Raw genomic sequence first — 8,118 nt, 5'->3', positions numbered from 1 at the left:
AGAATAGAACCTCACTTTATGAGGGAAACATTGGATTCCTAAGCCCACCTGCACCCTGCCTTCCAAATCTCATGAAGCAGTTTCTCAGCATGCCCCACAGTCAAACAGTAGAATGTGTGTTTAGGTGAGATATAGATGGCCCATCTCATAACTTCCCAGGACTACAAGGTCTGCCATGTCCAAGGGGATGCAAATGTGAAACTGCCTCCTCTCTTGAAATGCAAGGTGAAACTCACTCATACTGGTGGTCTGTGAGTAGCTCATCAGAGCACATTCAGAGTTCTCAAACAGAACCAATGAGCTGTCCAGTGAGCATCAGGACTGAACAGGAATTTGATTCTGGAATGACTGGATCAAAACTCAGTCTTCTTGGCCATTGTTCCCATTCCCAATTCCTTTTCTTTAGTTGTTAACTCAGTATTTAACCCTGAAAGAATCAGAACCATGGTTGACTATTTTGAGGGACACCTTCCAAGGAGCCAGCTGTAGTCATGACAACCATTCAATGTGTGTGGAATGGAGGAGGGGGAGAGAAATACATGAAGAAAATATGAACAAATGGAAGCAAACGAAAGTTCCCTGCATGAGATGAAGAATCTCAAGCTCCATCTTCTAGAGGCCTCCTGACACCAGTAGTGGAATTTTAAATAAGGAAAAAAATACAGCGTGTGGTTCCTTAATAGGCCTTCACTGCCAAAGGGCCTGACATGTTTCCCATAATGAGAGAGAAAGAAAAGAAAGGGAGCACCCCTCCTTTCTTGCTATTTCCAGCATATTTTGTAATTAATTTGATGCTGTTACAGAAAATTAATTGGGTTTTGATAATGAAATTGAAGGAACTATCCAGGCTCTGACAAATTAACTAAAAATAATAATAATAAAAGAAAACCTCCCTAATAAGTCTTCCTAAGCTACACTGATAATGGGTGTCCCTCAGGTGCCGGAGAAAAAGTATGAGGAGACCTCATGGAGGATATGTTAGACTAATGGTTAATCAGGCTCCTCCCCTTACAACTAAAGAGATTAATTAAAACTTTAAAATGCTCTGATTGTTGAGAATACACGGCAAAAACTGCTTAGTTCTCCTCCCATAATGCACCACTTCAGAATGACTCTCAGAGTGGCCCAAGTTATAATGAGCTTTTGATGTTAAGAAGAAGTTACCTGCCACTTTCCCAAGAAACTGCAGCTCCAGCTTCTCAATTATTTTTTTAATTTGTTTTTCTTTTAAACCAGAGGTACAATTTAAACACTGTAAACATTAATTTATAGGGTGAGATGACAGCCCTGGGTCAAGCTGAAGGTTGATTTATCGGCTCTGTAACTTCCACAGGTACTGGTTGTGTGTCATTCATCATCTCTAAGTGAAACAAAAAAAGTCACTCTACAATATTCCTGGTTAATATTTCATTTCCCGCCCCTACAATAAATTTGCTTGCCAAAAAGCAGAGAGAGGGGGATGGGAGAGAAAGCAGAAACTAGGGTTGTGGGACTGAATAGAGCTTTCAGCCTTGCTAGTCACTCGGCTTCAAAATTAATAGAATGAATTTGTGATGCTATTCTACTTTCCAGATAGCAAACTTAGATTTTAATGCTATCAGCTACTCCATAACACAATGTTTATGATGAAGGATAACAGAGCTGCTTTTGAGGAAATATTCCTTCACATGGGGAGATTAGTTTTGGATCATGATAGGGCTTAGGTATTGTGTATGTCTTATTTTGGCACCACTCACAAAACTCCTGTGTGCCTAGATGTAAAAAAGGTGCTAATTCATAAATGTGACAAAAGATGACACAATAGAGATGTGTATTAAAACACCATCCAACAGCAAACTCTCACCCAACACCATCAGACTTCTGTCAATTGGTATCAGTTTTAGCTATTCACTCATGTTTGGTCAAAGCAATGTTTTAAGGTATTTTTTTTTTCAATTTGGCCAAATAATGGAGATTCCAGATTGGTCAGTTATGGATTCTCCAGCAGCACTGAAACTTCTGCCTTGTTTCTAATGTGGAGTTGACACACACATCACCACCACCACAAGGATAACTCCCACAGAATGCATTTAGTGGTCCAGCAGAATAATCTCACAAAGGCCTGTCTCACATACAATATGCACATACATCTTTTGATTTCTTAAGCATTTTCATATCATCATCCAACCATGTTCAATACATGAGTAGAAACAGAGAAAAGCTATGTCCACAGCCCTCATCCATAACCACCACAAGCAGACTGTTCCTGTATATGTAGAGCCTATGTGTACAACTTGTGTGTGCATTGGCTTTAAAAGTGCAATTTGGAAACCTGAAGGGTGCCCAATTGTGTAGAGTGCCTACACATGTACAACTGCCTACACAAAGGCCCTGAACACACAGATACAACCAATGCAATCAATGGATCAAAGTCAGGAATGAGGACATTGACCATGTTCTCATTCCATAACATATGGAAGATACCATCAAAGACCTGCCCAAAGAACAATCTGTTACGGGGCGGCCGACAAATAATGTTTATTATTTATTTATAACAATTATTATTATTATTATTGAACTGACTCCATTGAAAATCATTGCATCACTTATGTCCAAAGTCAGAAAGGTAAGCATGCGGGGCGGGGGGAGCAGAACTGAAGGTTCATTGGACCCTTGGTTCCATAATATTTCTGAAAAGGCCAGGAAGTGTACGTCTGTACCTGTGTTCAACATAACATGTGAATGACTGTACCTTTGTATAGATCTGTACAGTGATTGTATGAGCATAGCGTAGTAGTAGTGTTGGACTAGGACCAGGAAGACCCGGGTTCAAATCTGCATTCAACCATGAAACTCACTGGGTGACTCTGGGCCAGTCATGTATCTCTCAGCCTAACCTACTTCACAGGGTTGTTGTGGGGATAAGCATTACCATTACTCTGAGCTCCTTGGAGGAAAAGTGGGATATAAACGTTTTAAAAATGTGTGTGAATGGGCCTGTTTAATCAAATACATTGAACATATTACTGTATGTGTGATTCCATTAAATCCTGAAGCTATATTGCTTATTGGTTATATTAAATAATATATTGAAAACTTGAATTAAAAATGAAACTTAGTTTTTTTTGGTTGCTAAGAGTCGACACCGACTTGATGGCACTTAATCAATCAATCATTTGTAAAGGGAAATCAGACGAGGTACCTTCAAAATCGGAGTGCCCTCAGTTAACTGTAAAATACAGACAAATTAATAAAATGAACACTAAAGACACAAGGCCAGTTCAAACTAACATGACTGCTATCAGCCCCCTACATGGGATGAAGTCAGGGATGCACCAAGAATGTGCCCTCCCCAGCATCATTCAATGATATGCTAGCCTTCTTGAGCTTGGCACATCCTTTAATTGCATGTGAAGAGTGTTCTTTGGATTCACTCCTCTCTAAAACTCTGTTTAAACAAAGTTAATCATCATGATGTGTTTCCCAGCCCCCATATCATACCATTGGCTGGTGCTCATGAGAACAGGGAACCTAGCAATACGATGATACTGCGTGATTTAGAAAATATTCCTAGACAATATGGCAAGGAGGAGGACAGACATTGTAAGGTCCTTCTCACAACCTACCACAGCAGGGAAGGAGTGGGAAAACCCAGGTACTAGAGAAGCTTGTGTGGAGCCAAGGGATCCACTCCTATCTTGCTTCTCCAGAGCGGGGCTACCCTATTTTTAAACCTTGGGTTTTGCCAAGGTTAGAGGGGAAAACCCCATCTTCCTTCACAGCCCTGATTGTGTGCACGACTGGAGCTGTTCACAGCAACTCCTGGCAGCCCAGCTCACTTTCAACAACAGAGTGCCACCTATAGAGTGGCCAGGAGCTGCTCCATTGATGCAGGCAGCCTCTCCACTGTCCACACAATGCACTGCGGGATACTGGAGGACTTCCTCCTCCAGATACCTGCTGCAGAGATCTCCACCCTTCCAGTCATGTGGGCACGCAGAGTAGTGAAGTTCAGGTGAGCCTTTACTCGTGTGGCAGAAGGTAGGTATAATCCTGCCTTCAACCTAGCCCTCCCTAGCCCCAGGGATTTCAGTTGTGTGAATGACCTTGGTGAGTTTTAGCACATCAAACATGTTAGTACAAATTGGCCCTTAGATGTAATTGTCCACCAAAATGAATAAGAGTTGTGACATTCATTGGCCTTTGTTGGATGAGGACTACACCATCTGAAATAAGCACTGATCTCTCTTTCTCCCCCTACAGGTGAAACTCGAAAAATTAGAATATTGTGCAAAAGTCCATTAATTTCAGTAATGCAAATTAAAAGGTGAAACTGATATATGAGACAGACGCATTACATGCAAAGCGAGATAAGTCAAGCCTTAATTTGTTATAATTGTGATGATCATGGCGTACAGCTCATGAAAACCCCAAATCCACAATCCCAGAAAATTAGAATATTACATGGAACCAAGAAGACAAGGATTGTAGAATAGAACAATATCGGACCTCTGAAAAGTATAAGCATGCATATGTATTCAGTACTTGGTTTGGGCCCCTTTTGCAGCAATTACTGCCTCAGTGCGGCGTGGCATGGATGCTATCAGCCTGTGGCACTGATGAGGTGTTATGGAAGACCAGGATGCTTCATTAGCGGCCTTCAGCAATTCTGCATTGTTTGGTCTCATGTCTCTCATCCTTCTCTTGGCAATGCCCCATAGATTCTCTATGGGGTCAGGTCAGGCGAGTTTGCTGGCCAATCAAGCACAGTACACTGTATACTTTTCGGAGGTCCGATATTGTTCTATTCTACAATCCTTGTCTTCTTGGTTCCATGTAATATTCTAATTTTCTGAGATTGTGGATTTGGGGTTTTCATGAGCTGTACGCCATGATCATCACAATTATAACAAATTAAGGCTTGACTTATCTTGCTTTGCATGTAATGCGTCTGTCTCATATATCAGTTTCACCTTTTAATTTGCATTACTGAAATTAATGGACTTTTGCACAATATTCTAATTTTCCGAGTTTCACCTGTATATTCGTGTGTGTGTGTGTGTGTGTGTGTGTGAGAGAGAGAGAGAGAGAGAGAGAGAGAGAGAGAGAGAGAGAGAGAGAGAGAGAGAGATTTCCCACTGTTTTGTTCTTTATAGAATAGTCATGTATAAAGCAGTATGAATGCTTTTTAGCTCTACATCTTGTAAGAATTGTAAAACTGAATTTAAGGAATGGTACCTCCTTGAGCAACTTCAGTTCAATTTAAGCTGTGGTTTAAAAAAAACTACTTATTTACTATAAAGTTTATGTTTCTGTTACTTCTTTTGATACTCTCCAACCTGATAGAAGATAAACAATAGGTTCTGCTAATGATGATGCTTTTAATGTCTGATAAATTTTCTTTCATGAAAGAAGGACACAGCTCTTTCAAACTCAGCAGCTGATTGGATCCACACACCCTCCGGGCAGAACTTTGCCAGGATAATGACACAGCTAATGTAATTAATTAACCCTTTTGAAGTCTTAATGTTTCAGAGAAATTTCAGGTAATGGTATTTAGGTAGCAATAACGGTAACTTATTTATTTATTTATTTATAGTGTTATGCAACTTCAGCATGAAGGAAATGGTGTGAACAGAAGGTTTTAAGTGAAAATAATCTTTAAGAAAACATCAAATAAAAATGCCACAACTTTTAGAATACATTTTCTATTTCTTTCTTGAAATAGTTTTTGTGAGCTGACTTGACCACATAATGGAGGAAGGGTGTATTTTACAGATAAGGTTTCTGGATCTAGCTTAATTTCCATGCAATCAATAGAATTTTTCCCAATCACTCTGCATAATGCATGCCTAGCCCACAATTCAGCAGAGCTGAGTGTGTTTAAATTGCATTGATTTTAATGGGAGTTAAGCATGTGTAACTGCGCTCAATTTTGGTCATGTTTCAGTATTCCTCTTGAAAGCTACATGGGTACTACCCAAACCCTTTTGGCAAGATACAGGCCTGGTTCACACACTGTTCAAATCTAGGTTAATTGTGGCAAATCTAGGTTACTGACATCACCATAATTGTGTGAACCCATGTCAAGGTGGTTTACAGCCCAAGATAAATCTGAGATATATCAAATGTGAACCTTGGCATGGGCTCACACTCTCACACTAATGTTGGTAACCCACATTAAAGCAAGATTTGAAGGATGGTGTGAACTAGGCCACAGTCTATAAGGGGTTCTGAGCAATGAAGGCTGCTGCTACATGTGGGTTGCCCTTGGATTGGGACAATGGAATTCTCTGCCAACTATCTTCTCCGACCACGCAATTCACATGAAGGAAACAGTTCTCTTCATTTATCTGTGCATATGCTCATGCTCTCCATGAAAGTGAACGGGGGAAGCCATGGGAGTTGGGTGAATTCTGTGTGGGCCCCTCAAGTCTCTTTACCCCCAGTTGTGCTAACTACAACTCCTTGTTTTGCCTTGACTGTTGAGACAGTCAACATCCTGTAACTATATGTAACAGCAACTGAATTTAAGAGCCAGTGGCTCACATACTGTGTAAGCACACCCAGGTGGTAGGAGCCATGCCTGTGCCACTGCGGGCATGTAAAGAGCCATAGGACGGCTCTACTGTGGCATAATATTGTCTATTTACAGTTGGGCAGCAGGATGCCCATTATTTCCAGTGAGCACCCTGTTGCACAACTGAGGCTCCACAACCTTATGCTAAAGCATAACTGCCTTGTGGTGTAACTTCATTGACGTTCTTTACATGCAAGCAGAAGTGCGGGCAGGGCTTCTACCACCTGCATTGTCTTGTGCAATATGTGAGCTGATATTAGCTCCTGACATGAAACATACCATGCCTCTTCTCTCACTCTCTTCGTTTAAAACCTCTCTCTTCCCTGTGCTATGCTTTAGAAATGCTTAAAACAAATAGACAAAACAAAATAATGGTGCAGGAGTAACCCATCTGAGGTTGGGGTGCGGCCCACAGGTTGAAGACCAAAAGTCTACATGCTATGTATGTGTGCACTGTACCTTTATTTATTTATTGAATTTATATACTGCCTAGTATAAAAATCTCTAGGCGGTATACAGAATTAAACATACAATACCACACATTTAAAATTCACAAAAAGATAAAAACGCACACGTTAAAACACATTAAAATTAAAAATTTAAAAATTTAAAAAATCAGTATGGTCTCTTGTTTGTCAGGGCTTAAGTGCACTGAATGAACGCAACCAAAAACCCCAGACTACATGCAACTGTTTCAATTCCTGCTCTGCTCCCCACTAGTCCAAATAAGGGAGAGTTGAAGGGTCACTAGCAATGGCACAGCTTAAACACAAATGTGTCGTAAAAATCTTCTTCACCATAAGCCCTATTCACAAATTATGTTCAATGCAAGCACAATATGTGTACACTGTACTCACGTAAAAAAATTGTACAACTATGCACACATTTATATATTTATTATTTAATTTCTATACTGTTTTCATTAAAATAACCCCAAAACGGTTTACAGTGTAATTAAAACAATGCACAATTAAAATACAAATGAAAAGTACAAATATGGAATATAAATATAAGTAATCTCTACTAGCTGACTGGGTGCATAGCGTCTGTGCCCCTAGTTCGACTCTACCCCCCCCCTTCTCCCTGTCTGTCTTCTGGCAGATGTCTGATGCCCTCCCGGCCTGCTTCTCTCCCCCTTCACCGCGGTTTCTCTTGCCTCCTGCCGGTTTGTCCATCCCCTCTGGCCGCTGCCTCCTCTTCCTGGCAGCCCATCTGCCTCCTGACCCTGGCGGATGTGCAGGCCACTGCGGCTGGGGCCACCGCCACCACTATTTCCCCCAGCAACAGCTCAACGGCCTCCTGCCACGTGTGAGCTCCCGCCACCTAGCCAATCCAGCACCTCTGCCACCCAGCCAATCCGCTGGGTGCCGGGACGCATCCTCAAGGATTAATTATAAAGATTTAAAAGTTTAAAAACCTATATAAAATACAACAGTAACACACAAAAGACAAAGTAGCAACAGCAAAAAACAAACAAAAAAAAACCACACCCCAAACAGTTCTCTTATATAAAAGCCATGTTTTATTTGTTTTCTAAAAACTGTGATGGAGATTGAGGA

The 8,118-nt window shown here is 40.9% G+C and overlaps 1 long non-coding RNA gene across 1 annotated transcript; it reads left to right on the top strand.

The window, feature by feature from the left end:
- The first annotated feature begins 1,157 nt into the window (after nt 1-1,157).
- LOC128351086 (uncharacterized) lies at nt 1,158-5,666 on the top strand. Its single transcript, XR_008319581.1, has 3 exons — nt 1,158-1,333; nt 5,392-5,477; nt 5,579-5,666. It is a non-coding gene; the product is annotated as an uncharacterized LOC128351086 (long non-coding RNA).
- Nucleotides 5,667-8,118: the final 2,452 nt, after the last annotated feature.

The sequence above is a fragment of the Hemicordylus capensis genome, chromosome 1 (genome assembly GCF_027244095.1).
Source record: "Hemicordylus capensis ecotype Gifberg chromosome 1, rHemCap1.1.pri, whole genome shotgun sequence".
In the NCBI taxonomy this organism is placed as follows: domain Eukaryota; kingdom Metazoa; phylum Chordata; class Lepidosauria; order Squamata; family Cordylidae; genus Hemicordylus; species Hemicordylus capensis.
The sequence above is the reverse complement of the archived record's forward strand: the minus strand, read 5'-3'. Positions and strand labels throughout refer to the sequence as shown.